The sequence below is a fragment of the Bos javanicus genome, chromosome 17 (genome assembly GCF_032452875.1).
Source record: "Bos javanicus breed banteng chromosome 17, ARS-OSU_banteng_1.0, whole genome shotgun sequence".
NCBI classification, from domain to species: Eukaryota; Metazoa; Chordata; class Mammalia; order Artiodactyla; family Bovidae; genus Bos; species Bos javanicus.
In genome coordinates this window covers 56,976,653-56,992,355 of record NC_083884.1, presented here as the reverse complement: position 1 = coordinate 56,992,355, position 15,703 = coordinate 56,976,653, and positions in this window count along the sequence as shown.

Genomic DNA, 15,703 nt, shown 5'->3' with positions numbered 1-15,703 from the left:
GCAGACTTGTCTGTGTTTACACAATGGTCTTTATTAGCATTTCTCAGTTAATTTTTTAGTGTATCTATCATCTCTGAGTCTTACATTTTTGCCTTGCCTGATAGAGGCTGAGTTTTCTTTTTGGTGTGTATATATGCCCTAAATAATTTATGATTCCTGATATACAACTACTGGCCTTTAGGAAAACACAAACACATTTGCTATCTTATGAAGATCCAAGAAATTCAGAACGTTTGAAAACGCCAATGGCTGGTCTGTTAGTAGCATACCTTGAAATGTCAAAACTTATATCCAAAGAAATCAATGCCTGAATTCTTCCTTTATTTGTTATTGCTTCTACTTTCTCAGTATAGAGTGTGGGTTGTTATGGTGATGGGCAGCTGGGATATTGAGAGACTCTTGGAGAAAATATATTATCTATGTGAAATGATCCATTTCTAAGGATGCGGATGGTGTATAATCTCCTCTTATGGCCCAGTCAGTCAGCCACCATAAGGCTGAGAAAGTGCCTAAACGTTACTTAACTCCCATAGATTTGCCATCTTTAAAGCTCTTGGGACTCTCGTGGGTAACAGCCATGAGAGGAGAAGCCTCCTTTAAGCACACAGGCATTTAGTAGGGGTCAGCAAACTATGGTCCCCAGGTCAAACCCAGCCTGCTGCTTTGTTGTAAATAAAGCTTTATTGGCACACAACCATGCCCCTTTATTTGCATAGTATCTAAAGTTTTTTTGTGCTATAACAGCAGAATTAAGTAGTCATGACAGATACTAAAAATGATCTGCATAACCTAAAATATTTACTGTCTGGCTCCTTAAGTAAAAGTTTGCCAACCCCTGACATGGTTGTGGCTATGGGAGAAGCAGGGTCCTTTTGTAATAGAAGTCTAGAAAGATGATGAATTCAGGAGACCTGAACTAAATGTCATCTCCTTGACTGACTAGCTGGATGAACTTGAATACACCCATGCCCCCATCTTGGTCTATCTCCTCATTTGCAAAATGCAGACATCTCTGTCCACAAGCTGGCATCCTCCTCCAGGGCAAGAGCCTTGATTCTCTGGCCATTCTTCTTTCCTGTATTTACTCCTGAAAGAATGCTGGTGATATGTGTTGCAGAAGTTGAACAAATGTTTGCTGAATGAATGTGTCAGACATTATTATCTCACAGAGTTGTCATAAGGCTCAAACGGGATAATAGTGCACACAGTGAGAAATAGAATATGCTCCAGGCACCAGAGGCTATTTTAGATGGATCCATCTCTGGTTTGGAAGCGTGGGCCAGAGAAAATTGGCATTGGTTCACGTAGTCTTCCCCTCGGACTTTGTGTCCTGGTTTTCCTTTGTTTCATTTGGGTGCTTTTGGTTGCGAAAAAGAAGACTCTTTCCAGTTGCCTCCAAAACAGCAGTGTATTATTAAGGCAACTGTGAACTGTAATTCAATCTGGAAAGCTGTCAGGACCTACGACTGCTTTAGGTACTAGTGTCTCTTGTTCTCTCTCTCTCTCTCTCGTCCTGTCTCTTGTTCTCTCCAGTTATTTTTTCAGTTCTCCTTCCTCTCTGTTGGCTAATTTCCTCTCACTCTTCATCTTTTCTGCTCAGGTAGAATTTTGGTTTATAAGTGGCTTGTCTTTCATATCTCAAGGTGCCTTTTCATCTTCAGCCCCTATGACATCTCAGTTCCCAGCTTTACAATTTTCAATATCTCAGAGCCATCTGACTGGTCAAATGCATCTTTTCATCCCAGGTCACACAGGTCATAAGTCATTGGCCATGTTTTGGACCCATCATTCCTAGGTCACATAGCCCACATGTGTCCCAGTTAACTGACAGGAGGAGGAGGCTATTTCCTGCTGAAACAATGAGGCCCATGGGGTAGATAATTTTACTTGAATGAGTTTCTGGGGGCAAGCATTGAATGGGATCCCTAATGTGACTCTCTCTTTGTTCCTCTTCTTTTCTTTTTACTTAAGATTTTGTATTATTATTATTTTTTTTAGCAATGCCATGGGGCATGGAGTATCTTAGTTCTCTGACCAGGGATTGAAACTGTACCCCCTGCAGTTGAAACATGGTATCCTAACCACTGGACTGCAAGGGAATTCCCACTCCTCTCTTCTTTTATAGTCTCTGTCTAATATTGGGTGCAGTAAAATTATTTAATATTACCTTTGTGATATGTGACTGGTGGCAGTCAAAGGTGGATGACCAACTTCACAAACCTCCAATTTGTTTACAAACATAAGGACCATTGGAAAGTCATGATTTTTTCAGATGTACTGTCCCCACAATGTCCTTGAGGTTTTCCCTCCAAGCAGCCTGTGAGACTGGACCATTATATAGAGATAAGGTGGGGACCTCATTGCTGAGCACTCAAATCCTCTGGGAAATGAGACAGAGAAACTAGGTTAAAGGTGGACTTACATCAAGAAGACTTTTTGAGTCCTGCTAATCATGCACACTGGAGTAGGAAATGGCAACCCACTCCAGTATTCTTGCCTGGGTAATTCCATGGACAGAAGAACCTGGTGGGCTACAGTCCATACAGTTGAAAAGAGTCAGACACAGCTGAGCAACTGAGCACACCCTCAAACAGTCATGAAAAATACCCACCTCCCTACCTGAAGCTAGACTGATGAGAACCTTTAAATTTGCTTGAGGTCAAAGTCTAGAAAAATAGGCAAAAATTGGTTTCATTTGGCAGACCTCTCCTGTTGGCTGCTTACCACCCTAGGACTTGTCCTTTTCATGATGATGGCTTTCTCTTGCCTCACCTCTTGCTTTCCAATCCCAAAGTATCAGATAGAGATCTCAGGCTAATTTTAGCAGAAAATGAATTTATTAGAAGGATATTGGATCATAGAATCAATGAGAAGGCTGGAAGATCCAGCTCAGAAAAGGAAAGGGATACTCTGACTTCTGAGTGGTGTGAAGTGGACAACATTCTTGAAAAGATGTCCCTCTGGAAGAGGTGATGGCAAACACTTTTACTCTTTAAGGTCCTGTACTCAAAATTCAAAGTCACAGCAGGAAAGGGCTGATCTGCCACACTTGAATCATACATCCTTGGGTGGGAAATAAAGTGCCTTAACTGTTGCCATCATTAAGACTGTACACACTGAGTGAGAGGAAATCTCCCACAGGAAATTAAGGAGCTATTACTTAAGCTGGAGGGAATGGATCCTGGGCTCCCAAAAGCTGACAAATGTTCTCTTCTACAAAGCAGAGACTATGACAGTAAGGATCTGGGCAGAAGGCTGCCCCATTCAGATCACTTTTTATCAGAATCAGATCGTATTTTGTCATTGAGAGAATTGAGTAGTGTTCTTTGCTCCAAAGACAGTTTCTGTTCACTGAAGCCAGACCAGCATGTAATTGGAGCAGATAGCCATCTACAAGCTGTGATTTGATGAGTTCTTGGAAGCCTCCTCTCCCAACACTATCCCCCTAGCCTCTGGCCACTTCTTAATGCCAGGAAACACCCCATGCATAAGCCATCTCTTTGGATTCAGCATCACTCCTCCAGTCTCCCTACTGAAATGGCAAATGTCCCTAGAAAGGCCAGCATCTTGGGTCTTAACATCTGAGATTGAACACATTTTTCACTCATTTACATTAAATCAATTCAAGACCACAAATACTGAGCGCCTATGTGTTGCATGCCAGATGCTATGCTGTATGCCAGTGTGTAAAAGTAAACAAGATAGAAGCAGTGCTTAACATGGATGGAATGGATCAGTAGGAAGGACAGATACATTAATATGCAATGACATTAATATTAAAGTCATGAGAGCTTTGAGATCAGTGTACCTTTAGGGGAAGAGGGAAGAATAGGCACAGAGCAAAGCAGGTAAGGGAAGAAAAGGTAAGTTCTGGGGTTTGGAGCACATTCTTCCATGCTCCATCTTCTGCTGAGCCCTCACCAGGTCACCTGGGCTGTCTTTACCTTCCCCTCCTATCAGAGCTGAGCATAAGGATCCCCAGCTGAAAGCCTCATACCTGAGACTTGCAGTTAGCACGTCTGGCAGATCCATGCATTTGAAGACAAACAAGAAAAGCCTTGGTCTTTCCAGAGACTGCCAATGAGCATGGGGTGAGATGACCAGCTGCTTTACCAAGCTGTTTGCTCTATATGTTGCAATAGGATACTCGTTTAGTATCTCGTTTCCTCCCAGATCATTAGTTCTCATTACTTTGGCATCTACACATTTTTGCATGAATATCAGACAACTGAGTTTTGGGGGGAAGAGCTTCAAAGGGTGACTCTGTCAAGGTTATGATAAATGAATTTAGATATTTTCTTGCCTGGGTGGATAGGTGTAGATGTGTATGTTTTAAGGGATCTCTTTTCCCCTTTTTGTATTCCTCCAAGGATGAGGCTAATATGGTTATAATAACAAAATTAGTTCACCAGTTACTAACTGTTAATTTAATTTTAAATTGTCCATTAAATCAGGTGCTGGGCTGTTTATATTTTAATTTTAATGTCAGAGAGTTAAATTGGTTTCCAAATGAAGGTTAACAAGGGAAGGCTATTCCGGACTCTGGAAATGAGTGAAATCGTGTGCAATCACACACATGCTGCTGTTGTTTGGAGTGTGGACAAAGCATGAAGAATGAGGATAATCATAAGTAGTTATTGAGTCTTGCTGTGTGCTGGTCTCTGCGCTACCTGTTTTAGATGCATTGTCTCATTGATTCCTTACAGAAATGCTATGATGTAGCATCTGTTCTTATCACCATTTTACCTACAGGAGAACCGAGGCTCAGAGAGGGAAGGATGTGAGCCCACGGCTCACAGCTTGACTGAGCCAGAAATCAGACTGATGTCTCTCTATCTCCAATTCAAGTGCTCTGAATTAAAGTGCTACACCACCTTGTTTGAAGATTTGCTCTGAGGAAATAATGGGAATAGACATGAGAATGGGAAGACAGAGTAGTATAATGAGAAGAGTCAGGCCTTAGAGGGACAGTAATGGATTCCTCCAAAATTAAGATGAAGAATTCCTAGGCAAGGTGATCTAACAGGTCCCCTTGGGCTGCTGCATCCTCAGATTCCATGACATTTCACCTGCAGCTGATTGCTGTTAGTAGCTGAGGTTCTCATGGGCAGAGAAGAGGCTATGGGCATCCCTGATCCCCATAATAGAGAGAAGTCAGAGTGATGCCTGCATTTAGGTCCTTTCTCTGGTTTTGTGCAGGAAAAAAAAAAAAACACACCAAAACAGCAGAATAGGCATTCTCATGGCTTAACTGTTGGGCAAACAGTAGGAGTGTGTGTGTGTGGGGGGGAGGGTGTATGGGGGTGTGGGTGTGTGGGTGTTGATATTCAGCAGTAAATCTGGAAAACCCAGGGACAAATATTGCAGAAGGGCAAGTGAGAAGAGACAAAGTCACAGCAGTTTCTGAAGTTTTCTTTTGAGAGAATCTCTAACATCCTTAGAAGGAGCAACAGATTAAGCTCTCATCGGCTAACCCCTAACTGGGGATGAAATGATAGACAACTGACCACTAGATAGCCCCTCCCTTCTTCCTCTATTCCTTGCTCACTCCCTCCCTCCCTTACTACCTCTTTCAGCCCTCCCTCCTTTTCCCCTAGCTCTCTTCATCCCTCTCTCCCTCTCATCCTCCTTTCCCTCTAATAAATACTTAATAGGAATTCTCTGATTCTGGCACTGCATTAGGCGCTATGGAAACAGTGGTACAAAGAGTGGCTCTGTCCCAACCTGCTGCCAGTTCACAGCCTAGAAGGTCCCAGGGACACGAGCTATGAGAAATGTGTCTTGTATTCAGCCTGCACCTTGGGAGGTGGTGCCTTCTCATTCTGAGTGGAGTCAAACTGAAAGAGAAACCATTCCATTGCCAGAGACATTCAGTCAGTTTCCGTTTTTGCCAAGGTCTGATTCTCCGGTGACACCTTAGAAGCATCACTGCATAGAGGTAAAGAGTTTGGACTCCAGAGATGACTCTAGGGTCCAAATCCTGCCTTCTCCATTTCGAGCTTTTAGACCTTGGAAGATACTTATTCTCTCTATGCCTCAGTTTCTTCATCTGGAAAGTAGGGATAATATGAGTTCATATCTCAGAGAATTACTGCCAGCATTAAATCAGAATATTGGCATAGTGCTTAGGATAATGTCTCACACATACATAGTAGATGCTGGATAATGTTTGTTAAATAGATGAGGTTTCTTTTGCATTTCCCTGCATAGCTTATGGACTAAAATGCATGCCCAGACTTCGCTAATTTCCTCTTATGCTTTCTTGTACACGACCCAGGGGCTCTGATAGAAATGTAGTGGGACATCCAAACTGACTTCAGCCGTTCTCTCCTGCGTCCTCGTGAGCAGCTTCCAGGCACAGCCGGCTTTTACTCTCTGTCAGGAGTGACCAAGGACATTTGTTCTGTAGAATTCTTGGAAATGTTGCTGGACAGTCAGGTTGCCTGGGTGACATGCACCATTTCCTTGTATGCTTGATACCCACGGCCCAGATTTTAGTTCTTGGGAATTCGGTGTTTATGCTCTAAACCATTTCCCCTAGGGAACAGATCTTACATGTGTAGGCTGTACATGTTCAGGAAAATTAACCTTGTAGCAAGACTGCCTGCATTCCCAGATGTCCCTCTAAGAACAGCAGGGAAGGTCCCAAACCACGATCAGATTAAATAAAGCTAATGTTCTGATCTTGTCCCCCAAGAGCTCTTCCATACCCATCCAAGGGCTTCTGAAAAACAATTGAGTTCTAAAAGGAAACAAGAGGAACAGTCAATGGGGCTTGGTGTGGTCTGGCTAAATTCCCACTGTGATTAAATTTCATATTTTACACTGGGCTGGGATGATTTCCAGAGACCAGTCTATGAAAACAACTAGACTGAGCCAACTCTGTTTTCCTAAATAACTGTGAAATTCAGAGCCCTTTTCTGACTTGGCAGGGGCTCAGAGAGGAAAGGGCTCTTGTTGGTGAAAAAAATACCAGCTTGGAGTCCAATACCACTCAGTTTCCCAGATTACTGCAGGAGATGTGCAGAAGGAGATATTGTCCTTAATCAGAATGACACAGTAGAAAGAACATGGTTTGGGGGTGGTGAGACACCCTCAGTTTGAATCCTATATCTGTTACTTATTAGATGAGTGCCTTTGGGAAAGTCACGAATCTCTTTAATTCTTAGGTTCTTCATCTGTAAAAGGGTGTGCTAGTCAGCTTATGCTGACTAGTTATGATGTGAGTTAGTTATGCTGTAGTAACAAATAGCCACCCAAATCTTGGTTACTTACAGCAACAGAGGTTAATTCATCACTCATATTATACTTTTGCTGTGGTCATCCCTCAGCTATAGTTTTGTGGCCCAGGGATAAGGAATGAGGTAGAGTTGTGCAGTGTTTCTAAAGCTTTTGGCTAGATGTCCCTGATATTCACTTCTGCTCACATTCCATTTACCATGGGGGCAGAGATGTTTTACCCCTCTCACAGAGAGGCAGTGGAAATCATATGAGAGTAAGCAGGATCATTTGACCCTCTCACAGGCAGAGCCGCAAATAATTTGGAGCCCACCACAAAGAAATCATAATATCCCCTTCTTCATAGGAGAGGCATGGAGCCCAAATAGAATCATACACATGAGTTTATAACATACTATTAAATTCTGTGTGCATGCTAATTATTACTGTTTAATGCCAAGTTCTCTATGGGTCTCAGAGAGGTTGAATGGAGACATATTTTATACATATCTCTGTTTGGAAATCTGCTGTTGTTGCTGTTTAGTCGTTTCAGTCCTTTCCGACACTGTGCGACCCTATGGACTGCAACTTGCAGGCTCCTCTGTCCATGAATACTAGAGTGGGTTGTCATGCCCTCCTCCAGGGGATCTTCCCAACCCAGGGATCAAACCCAGGTCTCATGCATTGCAGGCAGATTCTTTACCACTGAGCCACCAGGGAAGCCCATTTGAAAATCTATTTGTCTTCAAATATATTCCCCATGTGCTTTGAGGGCTAGGCTGCTGAATTCAATATCAGTTTATCAAGCCCCTTTTATGGAATTCTAGAATCCAAAGAGGTTAGTTTTGCTTATAGATGAATGCCCAGCCCAATATTTTAGAAACTCCTGATAAAGAATCGTGACATTGCCTGGCTTTGTGTCACTGAGAATGACAGACTTTCCTGAATGGAACTGGGCTTTGTCAGTTGGGATATGACCTCTCATTGTCAGCTACTCATTGATTGACTCTATTCTTGCTCCTGGAGAAGACATTTACAGAATCACATCAGAGAAGGGCAAAAAAAAAAAAAAAAAACCACTCCAGGGACAATTGATTTAGGATGCTGGAGACCCAGAAACTTGAGAAGGGGGTTGAGAAAGAACCCTGAAAACACCAGAAAAAAAAACTCATTTAGATTTATAGAAGGTTTCATTAGTTAGTTAATTATTCAATCAGTTATTTTAAGTGCCTCCTATATGCTAGGCAGTTTGTATTCAAATAATTTGTTCATTAGTTTTTTTTATTCACTATTTGACAAATATTTACTGGGCATATACTATTCACCACACTCTATCTTAGGCATTGAAACTTTATCAATGAGCAGAACACTTAGAAAGTAAATAAAATAAATAAGCAAGTAAAACACATGGTATAATGGTACAAAATTAAGAAAAGAAGAAAGAAGGATGGGGAATGTTGAAAAGGGAACTGTCATTTTAAAAATAGGATAGCAGGAAAGTTCTGACTGAGAAAGTGCATTTGAGAGAAGTCCTGAATGAGGTGAGGAAATGAGACTTGCGGGAAAACAGTCATACCGAGGGAATAACGCTTGTCTTCTGTGGGGCGGGAGCACACCTGGTGGACAGGAGGGGCTGGGGAGGCCACGGGGCTGGAGTGCAGGACATGGGAGGAGGATGGCGGAAGATGACGTTAGAAAGGACCCGGACCAAAATCCCGGAGGGCTCATAGGCCATTGTGGGAACTGCAGTCTTCTAACTGGATGAAAAGTCCAGTTTAAGGTTTTGAGCAGAGGAACAACCGAACCTGAATGACAGTTTTTTAAAGTACATTTTGGCTGCTGTCTTGATGAGGACTGCTTTTTTTTTCCTGTTGCTTCTTGACCAGAAGGTGGCTAGGATGGAATTAAGGGAGACCTGGGAGGAGGTGAATGCAACAATATAGAGGGGCTTCCCTGGTGGCTTAGTGGTAAAGAATCTGCCTGCTAGCGCAGGGGACATGGGTTCAATCCCTGATCCAGGAAGATCCCACGTGCCGTGGAGCAGCTAAGCCCATGAGCCTCAGCTACTGAGCCTGCACTCTAGAGCCCAGGAGCCACAACTGCTGAGTCTTGTGCTGCAACTCCTGAAGCCAGTGCACTTACAGCCCATGCTCCACAAGAGAAGCTTACACACCACAACTCGAGAGTATCCCCTGCTCACCACAACTGGAGAAAAGCCCACGCAGCAACAAAGACCAAGCACAGCCAAAGATAAAATAAAATAAATATACATGAGTGAGAAATGGTGGGGTTCAGGCCAAGGTAATATGTGGTGGTGACAAGAAGTGGTTGGATTTGGAATGCATACATATATTTTAAAGGTAGAGCTAACAAGATTTGCACATGAATTGGATATGAGGTAGGAGAGAAAGAAGACTAAGAAAAGGCCCTAGCTCTCATTGGGTAACAGACACCTGAGCATACAATCATAAAGCAGAATAAGTGTGATGATAGGGGTACATATGAGTCCTCTTGGGGTATCTACTGTAGAAATAATGAAGATACCTTAGCTGAGTTTTAAAGGATGAGTGGGATTTTCCCAAGAGAAGAGGCTCTAAAAATGGTATATGCAGAGAAATGGAAAAATTCAGTGTTGGGAGGGCAAATTATGAGACGTATTGAGTGATGAGACTGGAACATGGTCAAAGCCAAACTTTGAAAGGTCTTGTAGGCTAACTTGAGGAATGGGACCCTTTTTTTCCCCAGATGGTACACCCTGGTTTTAGCAACAAGTGACATGGTCACATCTGGGCTGCCAAATGGTCCTCCCTTTGCAGGGAAGGGTCTTCCCCGTGCAGTGTGAAGAGTAAATTGGAAGAGGAGGCAAAATTGGAGGCAGGTGTATAATTTAGGTGGGTCTCATAAGGAGAAGGGGATGAGGCTTGACTCAAAGAGGTGGAATTGGGCTGATAGATTTTGACATCCAATCCTCTAAGGCAGGGAAGCATGCGTGCTCAGTCGCTTTAGTTGTGTCTGACTCTTTGTGATCCCATGGACTGACTGTAGCCCGCTGGGCTCCTCTGTCCGGGGAATTCTCCAGGCAAGAGCACTGGTGTGCATTGACATTTTCTCCTCCAGAGAATCTTCCCAACCAAGGGATTAAACCCTTGTCTCCAGTGTCTGCTGCACTGCAGGCATATTCTTTACCACTGAGCCATCAAACTTTTGACACCAAGAACCAGTTTCATGGAAGACACTTTTTTCACAGATTGGTGGGGGATATTTTTGGGATAATTCAAGCATATTACATTTATTGTGCATTTTGTGCACATCAGCTCCATCTCAGATCATCAGGCATTAGATCCCAGAGGATCTAATGCTCTATGGGCAGCAGGACGTCATGAAGCAACGCCCTAAAAACTACATACTGTCTGTATCACTTACATATAATATAGTGCTGTTCAGTCTCTGAGTTGTGTCCAACTCCTTTGGACTGTAGTCTGCCAGGCTTCTCTATCTGTGGGATTTACCAGGCAAGAAAACCAGAGTGGGTTGCTATTCCCTTCTCCAGGGCTTCTTCCCAAACTAGGGATTGAACTCACATCTCCTGCATTGGCAGGCAGTTTTGTTTTTGTTTTTGTTTTTTTTTTACCACTGAGCCATCAGAGAAGCCCTCCATATAATATAGACTTCCCTTTTTCAGAACCTGCAGGGAGGTTTTGCAGTGTTCAGGTGAAATGTTGGGGAAAGTGACTGTTTTGAAGGACAAAGGCCAATTTAAGCTACAAAACATGTAGCATGGAAAGAGACTGGGGAGCTGCAGATTCATATTTTCAGCTACTTAACCACAATAGGAATAAAGAACAACTTTATTCAAATATAGCTCTTTAGAGAGCAAGGCAAGACGCTGATAAGCTGTCTGGGTCACATGACTACCCGAGGCCAATCACAGTGATCAAGAAAATATAAAAGATGATTGGCTCAGGCTGGTTCAGATGATATAACCTCTGTGGACCTGAAAAAAGTAGAGAAAAAGGAGTGAGGAAGCTTTCTAGGCAGACACAAAGCAGTGTTCATAGTCCATTATTTTATGAAGAAAGCTTTCTAGAGGGACATTGGGGAGGGAGGGGTGACTTGGGAGTCAGGAGTTTAATCTGGCTCCAGTGTTCTCAATCCTCTTACCTAACCACATAGTCTGCATTAGAATCACACAGTTATCATCACTTCCAAATGAAGCTGTGATGTCTCAAAGAGCAGAAGCTTTCTCAGGTAGTTCTCTATACCAAGATAACTGGCCCTTCTCAAACTTGACCTCTTCCCAAATCTAACACAGTGTCTCCTCCTCTATGAAGTGCTTCTGTCATCACTAAGGCAGATTACCCTGTCTCTTCTCTGTGTTCCAATGGCAATTGATTTATATCACAGTTATCATACCTGGAATGTTGCCTTGTACTTAGCTGCCTATGGTCTGCCTCAGATCTTTACTTCTCAGACTGTGTGCTTCTGGAAGATATTGAGGTATCTCATTTATCTTTGTGCTCCAGTTCCATAGCCACATAATAGATACTCAAAAAGTCATAGCTCAAATGGTGATATCTTTTCCTCTTTGAAACCAAGTTTGTCCAAAATCAGCATTTCTTAACGAACACTAACCCAGTAGGATGCAGTGCTAAAGATTCAGAGTTCAGAGGGGATACATGGCTTTTTGGTCACCATTGGAACTCTTCTTTTGGGTTAACACCTCTCTCCCTCTTCCATGCTTAGTTTATGTTCACCTACCCAATCAGACTACTTCATACTCCTGGCCACAGAGATTGCATCAGACATGGGTCCATGATGCAAGATAGAAAAATTGGGGGGAAATATTTTCTTTGTCTGTCTCATAGATTTTAAGCTTGAGCTTACTTCCATGGAGCAATATTGCTATCAAACACAAAAACCTGATAATGAAGCCAAAAAGGGAAGAGATGTTCAAATAGATGAGGAGAGAATAAAGGAGGAAGAAGAAGGGAGAGAAGAGGGAAGAAGTGGGGAGAGAGAGATTAGATGGTATGATTTGAACCCCTGGTTCCTTTTAACCTAAGGTATATACATCCTAGGAGCTGGAATTATATGAATCAATAAATTCTCTTTTTGTGTAACCTAAATTCAGCTGGGCTTCTGCCATCTGCAACTGAAAATGCCAAGATTAATACAATATTATATCTGCTTCTTCAGTTCAGTTCAGTTCAGTCACTCAGTCATCTCCAACTCTTTATGACCCCATGAATTGCAGCATGCCAGGCCTCCCTGTCCATCACCAACTCCCGGAGTTTACCCAAACTCATGTCCATCGAGTCCATGATGCCATCCAGCCATCTCATCCTCTGTCGTCCCCTTCTCCTCCTGCCCCCAATCCCTCCCAGCATCAGGGTCTTTTCCAATGAGTCAACTCTTTGCATGAGGTGGCCAAAGTGTTGGAGTTTCAGCTTTAGCATCAGTCCTTCCAATGAACACCCAGGACTGATCTCCTTTAGGATAGACTGGTTGGACCTCCTTGCAGTCCAAGGGACTCTCAAGAGTCTTCTCCAACATCACAGTTCAAAAGCATCAATTCTTCGGTGCTCAGCTTTCTTCACAGTCCAACTCTCACATCCATACATGACCACTGGAAAAACCATAGCCTTGACTAGACGGACCTTTGTTGGCAAAGTAATGTCTCTGCTTTTTAGAGAGGTACAGATTCTATTGGGATATAAAAGTTTCTGACAAGTCCTGCAAGAAAAAAATCTATTTCGCATTGTTTAACTGAGTGTCTCTAACCAGGTGTTTCACTTCATTTAACCAAGTATATCTCAAACTAGTTTGGTCACCAGTTCCTTTTTTCCCAGTAATTAATATTGTTAGGTCTACTCTTTCTATACTGTGTGGAATATGGGGCTGAAATATATGCTATCTTAGGCTAAGAGAACACATGTTTGATAGTGCAAAGTGAGGTTAACTGATGTGTATATAAATTGGGTCCATGGCTTAGGTCAGCTTAGTGGGTAGAGAGCTAATAAACTGAGTTAGGGGGAGCCTCTAGCCCCAGAAACCTTTAACACACTTGAGTTTATAATACTAGCAATGGGGTAAAATAACTTATTACTTCTAATACATAATATTTGTCAAGTGCTTAATATGTGCCAGGCACAGTGAAGAAGCTCAGAGAAGTTGAGTGACTTGCCCAAGGTCATAAAGCCAGGAGGTGGAGGAAACAATATTTGAACCCAGGTCTGGCTGACATTGAAACTCATGCTCTTTGCTATTAAATGTTCATCCTTAAAAAGCTGAAAATAAATCACCTAACTAGATGCATTTGTTATCTTTCATAATGATTACTTATATGGCACATCTATGTTTCCAGTAAGGAATCCAGTCAAATTACCTCCCCACATTAAAAAAAAATTTTTTTTAAGTATTTATTTATTTGGCTACATTGGGCCTTAGTTGCATCATGCCTGCTCTCTGGCAGTGGCACATGGGCTCCAGGGTATGAGGGCTCAGTAGTTGTGGTGTGACATGTGGGATCTTAGTTCCCTGACCAGGGTTCGAACCAGCATCCCCTGAATTGCAAGGTGTATTCTTCACCAATGGACCACCAGGGAAGTTCCACCTCCCTCACATTTTAACCAAGTACACTTTACACCGCTCCCTGGCTGAAGCAGCCCATGTGGATTATCAGTATGGGTTATTATTATCAGATTGTCATTTGTCTCAGTGCTCTTTTAATGGGCCAGTGTCTGCAGTACTATAGAGGTGCAGAGCTAAATAGAAATTTTGGGGAAAAAAAACAAAAAACACCAAATCCAGCTGGAAAAAAAAAAAATCAAAACTATCTGAATACTGCTCGTTGGAGGGTAAGATGGTGGTATGTGAACACAGGACCTGCCAGAGTTGATTTCCGGTCTATCAGTAGATGCTGACTCAGTAACAACACTGCACTTCCTTCCAGGGCCCTGAAGCAGGACCTCCTTGCAGTGTAAGAATCTCCCTGAGACTCTGACGAGTGGCCATCAGAACCTAGCTTGGTTATTTCCTGGGACGGAAAGTTCAATCCCTGATACATTACCGGTCACAGAGAGGAGTCAGTCAGGTGCATGTAGTCAATCAGAAGGAAGACCTGGTCAGTATTAGGGAAGGACATTTACAGGGAAGGTCTGGATGGGAAGTCCAGGACTTTGAGCCTTGGCCCTGTCACCTACAAATTCAGTGACTTTCTTAGATATCACCAAGTCTTTCTAGGCTTTAGTTTTCTTCTCTGCAAATGGGGAAGCAGAACTTACATGTGCCCGCTGACGAGGTACTTGTGAGGGTATAAAAATACTATTATGTAAAAATGCTTTTTAAATTCTTATGTGCTCATAAAACATAAGATGGTCATACTACATCATTGTTACTGTTTGTTTTGGGAAGGGCGGGGAGGGATGGAAAGTGTTTAAAATAATATATGTATTTTTTAAGTCAATGATAAAAACTTATTGTATTATGTAATGCAGATTTACATATAACATACATATATATACATAAAATATACAAGAGGATGTTTTCAATGTATTAACAGTTTTAGGTGACTTTTATATTTTGCCATTTACTTTTTCTATGTAGTTCAAATTTTTATGATGCACATGGATTATTTATATAGTCAAGAAAAAAAGACAGAAAAATATTTCTTTCTATTGGAAATTGCAGCAGACACAGAAATACATAGCTCAGGTACCCCAAGAAAGGGCTCACTGCCCAGCTATAGGCAGTGTGGTCAGTGGACACCCTGCCAAGGTCACACCCTTTGAATCTGGCCCCTGCTGCTGCTGCTGCTAAGTCGCTTCAGTTGTGTCCGACTCTGTGCTACCCCATAGACGGCAGTCCACCAGGCTCCCCCGTACCTGGGATTCTCCAGGCAAGACACTGGAGTGGGTTGCCATTTCCTTCTCCGATGCATGAAAGTGAAAAGTGAAAGTGAAGTCACTCAGTCATGTCTGACTCTTCGCGACCCTATGGACTGCAGCCTACCAGGCTCCTCTGTTCATGGGATTTTCCAGGCAAGAGTACTGGAGTGGGGTGCCGTTGCCTTCTCCAGAGTCTGGCCCCATCCAATGGCTAAACATGAGAGGGATAAGAGGGCCTAGCCATTTCCACCCAGAATAGTGCTTTAGAAAAAAAAAAGAAAGCAGCATTGAAATATATACATTACTATATGTAAAATAGATAGTGAGAAATTGCTGGGAGCTCAGCCTGGTGCTCTGTGATGACCTAGAAGAGTAGGATGGGATGAGGGGTGAAAGGGAGGCCAAAGAAAGAGGGGACATAGGTATACTTATGGCTGAGTCACATTATTGTATGACAGAAACCAACACAACATGGTAAAGCAATTGTCTTCCAAGTAAGATTTTTAAATGTCTTATTGAGGTACAATTGATATACAAAAAAATTGCATTTATTTGATGTATACAATTTGATGAGTTTGGACAGATGCATACACCCTTGA